General features: G+C 40.1%; 1 pseudogene across 1 annotated transcript; it reads right to left on the minus strand.

The window, feature by feature from the left end:
* Positions 1-9,818: 9,818 nt before the first annotated feature.
* On the minus strand, positions 9,819-11,417 carry LOC308240005 (pyruvate dehydrogenase [acetyl-transferring]-phosphatase 1, mitochondrial-like; annotated as a pseudogene). Its single transcript has one exon. The product of its transcript is annotated as a pyruvate dehydrogenase [acetyl-transferring]-phosphatase 1, mitochondrial-like (transcript).
* Between the last annotated feature and the right edge of the window lie 373 nt (positions 11,418-11,790).

Consider the following 11,790-nt stretch of genomic DNA (forward strand, 5'->3'; position numbering starts at 1 on the left):
GCACATGCCCTCATCCCACCCCCCCAGTGTCTTGTGTCCATTAGTTGTGCTTATATGCATGCATACAAGTCCACCGTTTGATGTCTTTCCCCCATCCCCAACACTCCCCAGCCTTCCCTCTATAATTTGACAGTCTGTTCAATGCTTTACTGCCTCTGTATCTATCTTTTCGTTCATCAGGTTATAATGTTCTTTATTTTCCATAAATGAGTGAGATCATGTGGTATTTTTCTTTCATTGCCTGGCTTATTTCACTTAGCATAATACTCTCCAGTTCCAGCCATGCTGCTGCAAATGGTAAGAATTCCTTCTTTTTTATAGCAGTGTAGTATTCCATTGTGTAGATATACCATAGTATTCTAATCCACTCATCTGCTGATGAGCATTTAAGCTGTTTCCAAATCTTAGCTATTGTAAATTGTGATTCTATGAACATAGGGGTGTGTATATCCTTTCTGACTGGTGTTTCTAGTTACTTGGGTTATATTCCTAGGAGTGGGATTACTGGGTCAAATGGGAGTTCCATTTTCAGTTTTTTGAGGAAACTCCATACTGTTCTCCACAGTGGCTGCACCAGTCTGCATTCCCACCAGCAGTGCACGAGGATTCCTTTTTCTCCACATCCTCGCCAGCACTTGTCATTTGTTGATTTGTTGATAGCCATTCTGACAGGTGTGAGATGGAACCTCATTGTAGTTTTGATTTGCATCTCTCAGATAATTAATGACTTTGAGCATGTTTTCAGATGTCTCTTGGCCTTCCTTCTATCTTCTTTCGAAAAGTATCTATTTAGGTCCATTGCCCATTTTTTTTTATTGGATTGTTTATCTTCCTTTTGTTATGTTGTATGAGTTCCCTGTAAATGTTGGAGATTAAACCTTTATCGGTGATAACATTGGCAAATATGTTCTCCCATTCAGTGGGCTTTCTTGTTGTTTTGTTGATGGCTTCTTTTGCTGTGCAGAAGCATTTTATTTTGATGTAGTCCCATTTGTTTATTTTCTCTTTAGTTTCCATTGCCCTTGGAGTGGTATCAGTGAAGAAATTGCTTCAGCATATGTATGAGATTTCACTGCCTGTGGATTCCTCTAGTATTTTTATGGTTCCCTGTCTTATTTTAAGTCCATTATCCATTTTGAGTTTATTTTTGTGTATGGTGTAAGTTGTTGGTCTAGTTTCTTTCTTTTTTTTTTTTTGCATGTATCTGTCCAATTTTCCCAACACCATTTATTGAAGAGACTGTCTTGATTCCATTGTATGTTCATGCCTCCTTTGTCAAATATTAATTGAGCATAGTGGTTTGGATCAATTTCTGAGTTCTCTATTCTATTCCATTGGTATATATGTATGTTCTTGTGCCAGTACCGGGCAGTTGTGAGTACAGTGGCTTTGTAATACAGCTTGAAATCTGGTATTGAGAGCCCACCTACTTTGTTCTTCTTTCTCAGGATTGCTGCAGCTATTTAGGGTCTTTTTAAAATTCCAGATGAATTTTTGGGGAGTTCTTTCTAGGTCTGTGAAATATGCTGTTGGTATTTTAATGGGGAGTGCATTGAATCTATAGATTGCTTTGGGTAGTATGGACATTTTAATGATGTTGATTCTACCAATCCATGAACATGGCATGTTCTTCCATCTGTTTATGTCTTCCTCTATCTCTTTTTTCAGTGTCCTCTAGTTTTGCGTGTATTGGTCTTTTACCTCCATAGTTAAGTTTATTCCTAAGTATCTTAATATTTTTGGAGCAATGGTAAATGGGATTGCTTTTTCAGTCTCTCTTGTTTGTAAGTTTCTATTGGTGTATAGAAATGCCATAGGTTTCTTGGCATTAATTTTGTATCCTGCTACATTGCCGAATTCATTTAAGTCTAATAATTTTTTGATGGAGTCTTTAGGGTTTTTTATGTACAATATCATATCATCTGCAAATAAGGACAGCTTTACTTCTTCTTTTCCAATTTGGATGCCTTTTATTTCTTCTTCTTGTCTAATCACAATGGCTAATACTTCCAGTACTATGTCGAACAGGTGTGGTGAGAGTAGGCATCCTTGTCTTGTTCCTGTTCTTAGGGGAAATGGTTTTAGTTTTTGCCCATTGCGTATGATGTTGGCTGTGGGTTTGTCATATATGGGTTTTACTATGTTGAGTTATGATTCTTACATTCCCACCTTGCTGAGAGTTTTTATCAAGAAATGGTGCTGGATTTTGTCAAATGCCTTTTCTGCATCAATTGTTATGACTGTGATTTTTATCTCTCAATTTGTTTATGTGATGTATCACACTTATTGATTTGTGGATATTGTAACATCCTTGCATTCCTGGGATAAATCATACTTGGACATGGTGTATGATCTTTCTGATGTACTGCTGGATCAGATTTGCTAGAATTTTGTTGAGGATTTTGGCATCTATGGTCATGAGGGATATTGGCCTGTAATTCTCTTTCATTGTGTTGTCTTTTTCTGGTTTTGGTATCAGGGTGATGCTGGCTTCATAGAATAAGCTGGGAAGTGTTCCTTCCTCTTGAATTTTTTGGAATAGTCTGAGGAGGATAGGTTTTAGTTCTTCCTTGAATGTTTCGTAAAACTCTCCTGTGAATCTGTCTGGCCACGGGCTTTTGTTTGCTGGAATTTTTTTCATGACTGCTTCAATTTCTTCCATTGTTATTGGCCTATTGAGATTGTTATATTCTTCCTGATTGAGTTTTGGAAGTTTGTATTTTTCTAGGACTATGTCCATTCATCCAGGTTGTCCAGTTTGTTGGAATAGAGTTGTTCATAGTATTTTTTTAACAATCCTCTGTATTTCTGTGGGGTCTGTTGTTATTTCTCCTCTTTCATTTCGGATTTTGTTTATTTGGGTCCTCTCTATTTGCTTCTCGGTGAGCCTGGCTAGAGGTTCATCAGTCTTGTTTATCCTTTCAGAGAACCAGCTCTTGGTTTTGTTGATCTTTTTATTGTTTTTTGTGGTCTCTATGTTGTTTATCTCGGCCCTGATCTTTATTATTTCCTTCCTTCTGTTTACACTGGGCTTTTCTTGTTGCTCTGTTTCTAACTCTTTGAGTTGTAGGGTTAGGTAATTTATTACCATTTTTTTTAAATAAATCTTTATTCAGATTATTACAATTATTTCTCCTTTTTCCCCCAATAGCTCCCCTCCACCCATTTCCCACCCCACCTTCTGCCCTTAACTCCCCCCCACTGTCCTCATCCATAGGTGTATGATTTTTGTCCATTCTCTTCATGAACCCCCATACCCCTTTCCCCCTGAGAATTATCAGTCCACTCCCTTTCTTTGCCCCTGATTCTATTATATTCACCAGATTATTCTGTTCCTCAGGTTTTTAATTCACTTGATTTTTAGGTTCGCTTGTTGATAGATATGTATTTGTTGTTCATAATTTTTATCTTTACTTTTTTCTTCTTCCTCTTCTTTAAGAATACCTTTCAGCATTTCATATAATACTGGTTTGGTGGTGATGAACTCCTTCAGCTTTTTCTTATCTGTGAAGCTCTTTATCTGCCCTTCAATTCTGAATGATAGCTTTGCTGGGTAGAGTAATCTTGGTTGTAGGTTCTTGCTATTCATCATATTGAAAATTTCTTGCCACTCCCGTCTGGCCTGCATGGTTTCTGTTGAGAAGTCAGCTGACAGTCATATGGGTGCTCCCTTGAAGGTAATTAACTGTTTCTCTCTTGCTGCTTTTAATATTCTCTCTTTGTCTTTTGCTCTTGGCATTTTAATTATGATGTGTCTTGGTGTGGTCCTCTTTGGATTCCTTTTGTTTGGGGTTCTGTGCACTTCCTGGACTTGTAAGTCTATTTCTTTCACCAGGTGGGGGAAGTTTTCGGTCATTATTTCTTCAAATAGGTTTTCAGTATCTTGCTCTCTCTCTTCTTCTGGCACCCCCATAATTCTGATGTTGGTACACTTGAAGTTGTCCCAGAGTCTTCTTACATTATCTTCAACTTTTTGGATTTTTTTTTTTTTTTTTTTGCTTTTTGCTTTTTTGGTTGAGTGTTTTTTGCTTCTTTGTATTTCAATTCTTTGACTTGATTCTTGTGTTCCTCTATTCTGTTTCTGGGTCTCTGTATAATATTTTTTATTTCAGTCAGTGTATGTTTAATTTCTAGTTGGTCCTTTTTCATATCTTCGAGGGTCTCGTTATATTTATCGGCCTTTTCTAGGATATTCTTAAAAAGTCTTATAACAGTGGTTTTGAATTCTATATCCAGTCATTTGTTTTCCTCCATTTCTTTCGTTTGTGATCTGATTCTTTGACCCCGCATTTTCACTGATTCCCTGAGTTGGTAAGGTAGATATTTGTGCTAGGTTTCCAATATGGCCCAGTGGGTCTGCTTCCCCAGTTAACCTGAGGTGGACACTCTTGGTGCACCCCTTTGTGGACTGCGTGTACAGCCTTGTTGTAATTAAGTCTTTATTGTTGTTGGTATCACTGGGAAGAATTGACCTCCGGGCCAGTTGGCTGTAAGGATCAGCTGTGTCTATGCTGGGAGAAGTTCGGTGCTGGAGACAGCCTTATAGGATTAGACTTGCCAAATTGCAATAGGCTCTGTGCTCAGCTTGGATGGGGTGGAGTCTCAGTCTTGGCTTCCTGTCAGCCTTGCCCTTGCGCGCATGTGCGCTTTCAGTCCTCCGCCTTCCCCAGCTCGAGTCTCCGCCTGAGAGTCCAGACTCCCCCCACAAGAGCATGGGTCCCCAGGGGCTCGCCTGGAACTGGGGTTCACTGCAGTCAGAACTGGGGCTCAGTGCAGTCAGGATCCTCTGACTCCCTTCTACTAGGGAAAGCCTGTGGCAACCTCCGCAGACTTTGTGCCCACTGGCGCGCGCGCGCGTGCGCACTTTCAGTCCTCCACCTTCCCCGGCTCCCGAGTCTCCGCCCGAGAGTCCAGACTCCCCCCACAAGAGCGTGGGTCCCCAGGGGCTCGCCTGGAACTGGGGTTCACTGCAGTCAGAACTGGGGCTCAGTGCAGTCAGGATCCTCTGACTCCCTTCCAGTAGGGAAAGCCTGTGGCAACCTCCGCAGCCTTTGTGCGCACTGGCCTGCGTGCGCCTTCAGATTTCTGCCTTTCCCAGCTCGAGTTTCCGCCAGAGAGTCCAGACTCCCCCCGTAAGAGCGTGGGTCCCCAGGGGTTCGCCCGGAACTGGGGTTCAGTGCAGTCAGAACTGGGGTTCAGTGCGGTCGGAGGCTTCCTTCCCCTTCCGCCAGAGAAAGTCAGCCAGGCTCTCAGCTGCCCTTCCTCTCTGCGCGCACAAAGCCCCTTTGCCGTACCTCCAATTCTCTGTGAGCTTTTCTCTTTTCTTCTAGTTGTAGAATTTTCACTCAGCCAGCTTTCCTGTGGTTCTGGATGATGTCCTTTCTGTCTTTTAGTTGTCGTTTTGAAATTGTTGTGCGAGGCAGCAGTCTAGGTGTTTACCTATGCCGCCATCTTGGTTTCTCATTACCATTTTTTCTTGTTTTTTTGCAGTAGGCTTGTAGAGCTATGAACTTCCCTCTCAACACTGCTTTTGCTGTGTCTCATAGATTTTGGATTATTGTGTTTTCATTGTCGTTTGTTGCCATGATGTTTTTTATTTCTTCTTTGATCTCTCTGGTAACCCAGTCTTTGTTTAATAGCATGCTATTTAGTCTCAAGGTGTTTGATTTTTTGGATTTTTTTATTGTAGTTGATTTCCAGTTTTATGCCACTGTGATCTGAGAAGATGCTTGATATGATTTCTATCTTCTTGAATTTGAAGAGACTTTGCCTGTGACCCTATATATTATGCGGATGTTGTTTTATTTCATGTTGTCCCAAAGTTCCCTTAGGCTTCCCTCCTGTTTTTTAATTATTTTTTCTAGATGCTTCTCTGCTTGGGTATTTTTTCTTATCTTTGCAAATGACCCATGTGCACTTGAGAAGAATGTATATTCTGTGGCTTTGGGGTGAAATGTTCTGAAGTTGTCAATTAATTCCATCTGGTCTAGTGAGTCATTTAGGATTGATGTTTCTTTGCTGATTTTTTGTTTAGAGGATTTGTCCAATGGTGACAGTGGGGTATTAAAGTCCCCTACTGTGATTGCATTGCTGTCAATCTCTCCCTTGATATCCTCCAGAAGCCTTTTTTATGTATTTGGGTGCTCTTATATTGGGTGCATATATGTTTACCAGAGTTATTTTTTCTTGTTGGATTGCTCCCTTTAGTATTATGAAGTGGCCTTCCTTATCTCTTTTTATGTCCTTCATTTTGAGGTCTTAATTGTCGGATATAAGTATTGCCACCCCAGCTTTTTTTTTTTTTTTTCATTTCCATTCTCCTGAAAAACCTTTTTCCATCCATTCAAAATCAGTCTTTGTGCATCTTTTTTTTCTGAGGTGGGTTTCTTGTAGACAGTAGATATATGGGTCATGTTTTCTTATCCACTCAGTTACCCTATGTCTTTTGATTGGGGCATTAATCCATTTACATTTAAAGTTATTATTGATAGGTACTTTTTGTTGCCATTTTTATTCTTTACCCCTGTGTTCCTTCTTCGCTTCCCATTTCTTCTTTTTACAGCAGACCCTTTAGCATTTCTTGCATTGCTGGTTTGGTGGTAATAAACCCTCTTATTCCTTTTTTGTCTGTGAAGCTCCTGATTTCACACTCAATTTTGATTGACGGACTTGCTGGGTACAGTATTCTTGGATTCAGACCATTCCTTTGCATGACTTTGCATATTTCATCCCATTCCCTTCGTGCTTGATGTGTTTCTGTTGAGAAAACAGTCGCTAGTCTGATGGGGCATCCTTGGTAGGTAACTTTCTGTCTCTCTCTGGCCACTTTTAAGATTCTTACTTTGTCACTGCTGTTTGCCAATTTAATTATAATGTGCCTTGGCATTGGTCTTTTGGTGTTCATTTTGTTTGGGACTCTGTGAGCTTCTTGGATTTGTGTGAATTTTTTCTTCCCTATATCAGGGAAGTTTTCTGTCATTATTTCTTCAAACAGGTTTTCTATTCCTTGCTCATTTTCCTCTCCTTCTGATTCCCATATTATGTGGATGTTGTTTCATTTCATGTTGTCCCTAAGTTCCCTTAATCTCCCCTCCTGTTTTTCAATATTTTTTCTAGATGCTTCTCTGCTTCTCTGCTTGGGTTTTTTTTTCCTACCTTGTCTTCTAGCTCACTGATGTGGTCCTCTGCTTCTTCTAGTCTACTGTTGATGCTTTTTATTGAATTCTTTATAGCAGCAATGTCATTTTTCATTTCCTCTTGGTTCTTACACATATTGTCGAATTTGTCTTCCATTCTTTTCAGCCACCTTAGGACCATTTCTCTGAATTCTTTCTCTGACACGTTGTGTGCCTCCATTTCGTTTACTTCCTTTTCTGGTGATGCCTCCTTTTCTTTCTATGAGGGCTGTTTTTTTGTCTCCCCATGGTCTCTCTTCTCTGGGTGTTTTGGTTTTTTTTTTGTTTTGTTTTGTTTTTGTAGTTCTCACTCTCTGGCACTCTTCAAGATTTTCAAGGTCATAAAAAATGAGTAAAGTACCTTATGACAAATTGTCACAGCCAAGAGTAGCCTTGGCTTCCCTCACCCGCCCGACCTGCATCCACAGCAGGAATCGTCTCCCAAAAGCCACATTTCCAGTTACCTGGAAGGGGAAGGAGGCCGAGGCTGCAACAATTGGGTGGGTCCAAAAACCTCTATTTTAGACATGATTAAATTTTGGCTAAATGTTATATTTTAATAACTAATAGATAATGCTAATTCTGTCATAATGCCATTATCATTTAAGCTCATCCGTCTTTTTAAATTTATGATTTATTTTTATATTATCTTTTTTTTACATCTCAGATACATTATCTACTCTTTGAAGAGGCTGAAACATGTAAGTCATGTTTATGAGCATTAATTCGTTGATGAAAGTCATTGAGTATAAAGATAAACTTGGTAATGATAAATCTTGGTTGATTAGCTATATTTATGAGTAATAAGTAACTTATTTTAAATTAGCAAATATACTCAAGTTCAATGAGAATGCATGCCTTTACTTTTTTAAAAAATATTTTTACTTGTGTTCAGAGAGGAAGGGGAAGGGAAGGAGAGAAATAGAAACATCAATGATAAGAGAGAATCACTGATTGGCTGCCCTCTGCATGCACCCAACCAGAAATTAGGCCTGCAACTCGGGCATATGCCCTGAATGGGAATCGAACTGTGACCTCCTGTTTCATAGGTCAACATTCAACCATTGGGCCACACTGCTGGGCCACAAGCTTATTTTAATACTGTTGCTTATTCACAAAACCATGCAAAAATAGAAACAACATCAGGGCTTGGGAAACAAAGTTACTTGAAATAGATCTTAACCCAGTGGCCTTCCAGGGTCATCTTTTAAACAGATTCAAAAGACTCTGCTGTAATAAAATAGGGTTTAATGATTTGTTATTTTAATTTACGAAAAGCTATGTTTACATTTCTATTTATTGCCTTATCCACAAAGCAATAAAGACTCAGATATATTATCCCAGTTCTCTATAGTAGTTCAGAATGGCAGTATTCCATGTTATCCAATTCCATTACACCTATGTAGACAGTATGATATATATTGGATTGCCATATCAAAAAGAAAGATATAAAAATATTGATGATTTGTTTTTGTTCTTTGGTCTTATTTTTATCATTACTGAATGTCTGCATCAAAGAGAAGCAGACTTGCCCGGCTGGTGTGGCTCAGTGGATTGAGTGCTGTCCCATGAACCAGAAGGTCACTGGTTTGATTCCTAGTCAGGGCACATACCCAGGTTGCAGGCTCAATCCTCAGTGGTGGGCGTGCAGGAGGCAGCCAAGCTATATTTCCTTTCACATAAATGTCTCTCTCTCCCTCTCCCTCTCTCTCTCTCTGAAAAAGAATCAATAAAAACATTTTTAAAAGAGGCAGACTTAATCTAGTTCAAAGAATGCTGAGTCCAGACATCTTCCTTCCTTTGCTGCCCCCTTGTAATTTGAACAAATCACTGATATCTGTGATATGCTCTTTTTCTGTTTTGGGGTATTTTTTAGTCTCTTCTTTTTCTTCTGGATCTTTTATTTCAAACTAAATAAAACTTGTCATTAATATAAACTAAAAATAGGTTTTCTTTATTTAACATCAATATAAGTGTAGATACAACTAAAAACATTTACTGTCTTCAAGTATGTGAGAAAATAGAATAAGTTTCAATCACATTAGGTAATTTGGTAGGGAAGTGATTAGTTTGTTTTCCCATTTTAAAAGCATTCCAAATAATCAAGAACACTTACAAATTCAGATTGCTTCATTCTCAATCATTTATAGCTTAAAATACTGCATTTGGAAACCACCTGAGGATAAAATAAGTTTATATGAATAACACACAAATCGTATATCTAGGAAATCATGCAATATATAAATGTTCTCCTGTACATTGGTATCAGTGACAAAAGGAGCCTGCTGTGAACAGTGCTGTTTCTCTTACCAGGAAAATATGCCCAGCAAGATCCTTGCTTTTGACCTATTCAAGATCTTACTTGCCAGGTCATCCTAATGTTCTCAGACTGATACAAGAAGCCAATGTCACAAGAAATCTGCAATAAGAAACTGATTTGCCTCAAGTGCAGGAGCTGTGAGGTTTGAGCCAGGAAGAACGACACTCTCATTATCCTACCACCCTACTGCTAAGTCCATTTGAGTTCTTGACTAGCTAGAAGATCAAATGGGTAAATACTTAGAATGACCCTCTAGAAATGTTTACTACTGTAGTATCTTTTAAAAATCTATTTTATTTGAAAATTGCCAGGGTAAGATCTCACTATTCATGATTTTGATATGGCCCTACCACATGAGAATTGAAGTGAACTACAATGATAATGTTATCTCTGTACATCTGAGTGAGCTCCTCAGGAAGACTCAGTATTTTGGAGAGATGCTCATGATCAACAGTCCCAAACTCATTGTTACCCACAGCATGGTGAAAAAGATGCTGCATTCTTATCCTCAAATACCGTGAACATCTTGGCTCTCCTTTCTATTAATAGGCCATGAATCTATCCTGGAGTCACCTTGTAGCCACCAACAGCTATTGGCTGTTGGTGGTGCATGCCGTTTAGGTACTCTCCCACAATACTAACCACATCCTGCCTGTGCATTTATCTCACACAACCCATCAGTAGCCAGTACCAGAAACTTACCTTGTGGCCCTAAACAATGGTAGTTTACCTCTGGCTCAGCAGTGAGATAGGAGCTGTATAATAATTAGGAGGGATAAACTTGGTATATTTGTTGTCATTCAACTTGTCTGGGCCAGATTCTATCACTCTCTTTTGAAAGTCAATGCTCCATTTTAACTTTACATCTCCAAAAGAACTAAAAGCCATCAGAAAGCCAAACAACCAATCCTATTTTGGGTGTTCCAGTTTTAGCCTTTCCAGTTCACTTTCATTCTGAGCATTGTGGTCATTAGAGAGAGTGACTGCTGACCAAGAGCCGTCCTCTTCCTGCACACCCAGCATGGCTCTGCTATCACCAGTATTGGCCACATGAAAGTTGACACCATCCACATGGGCCACATAAGTAGTGGCCCCAGAAAATGCCACTCAAAGCACCAGGTAGTTGAGGAAAGCATTAATTAGAGCCTCCTTAACATCAATATCATCTGACTCCCCAGTGTTGAGGTCTATAAGTTCTTGCCAGTAAGTCCTCAAGCTGTTGAAGTACAATTTGGATGCCTCCTTACTGAACTAATCATTGGGATACTTGTGCCATTGGAGAATGGGTAGCAGTGCCCGGCCAGTCTCCACTGTATTTTGAATCTCTAGTAAAGTCTTGTGAGGTAACAAAGAGACAGCAATATAATAAAAGTCTTTCACTGACTGCTTGGGAACAAGCACAGCCTTCATGGCCATCAAAAAACCCCAAAAGCATCCCTCTGGGTCTTCAAGCAGGTTGCTGTACTTCTCGGATCCTCAATGGGTGCATTTGCAGGTAGTGGATTGTTGTCAAATCCAAGGATAGAACTGACATTTTTGCCATCAAATTCTGGCACTTTGAAACTGTATTCATTAGCTTTCAGGATGCTGTTGACTTGTGGAAGTGTGAGGTAAAATTTCTGTGGTGTGGAAGCATATCTCCTTCCTTGGGTGGATTGCCACCAGGTCTCCCTTGGCCTGCAAAAGGTAGCATATGCTGTATGAGGTGTATACCTCAAGTGACTCTGAGGAATGTAAGGAGATGAGCAGTGGAGATGCCTGTGGGGCAGTAATATGCAGTACCATAGAGTCTGCTCAGTTCACAGTTACAAATCAGAGGCAAAAACAGTTGAATTGGTCCTGGCATGGCATCAGAGAACAGCGGCAGTCTGGAACTTCTGACCGGGATTCCAATTCATCTGGGCCAGGGGGCACACACACATTCTCCTAGCCCGAGGGAAAGGCAGAGCCACAGCCTAAGGCAGTGGGGGCCCAGACACGAGCAGAGGCATGCCCTGAGACCAGCCCCTCCATCCAGGTCAGCAGAGTTCAGATGGGCTTCCCCCTGGAGCCACCCCAGACCCTTGGCAAGGCAGGTGGGAGCCTCTCCTTCCTGAAGGATCAGATGGCTGCGTGCACCGCCCTACGCTCCCTCCACTCTTTTTCTGTTCTATAACTCAATGCTGTTTAGAATACATGTAAACTTAACTTAGCAGATAAATATGATTTGCCCCACTTCTGTTGACATTTAAATTTGGCCCATATATTTCTCTAATAGTGAAAAACTGATCTCAGAATGCTGTTTGAAAGTAGGAG

Source organism: Plecotus auritus, assembly GCF_963455305.1.
Source record: "Plecotus auritus genome assembly, chromosome: X".
Lineage (NCBI taxonomy): Eukaryota > Metazoa > Chordata > Mammalia > Chiroptera > Vespertilionidae > Plecotus > Plecotus auritus.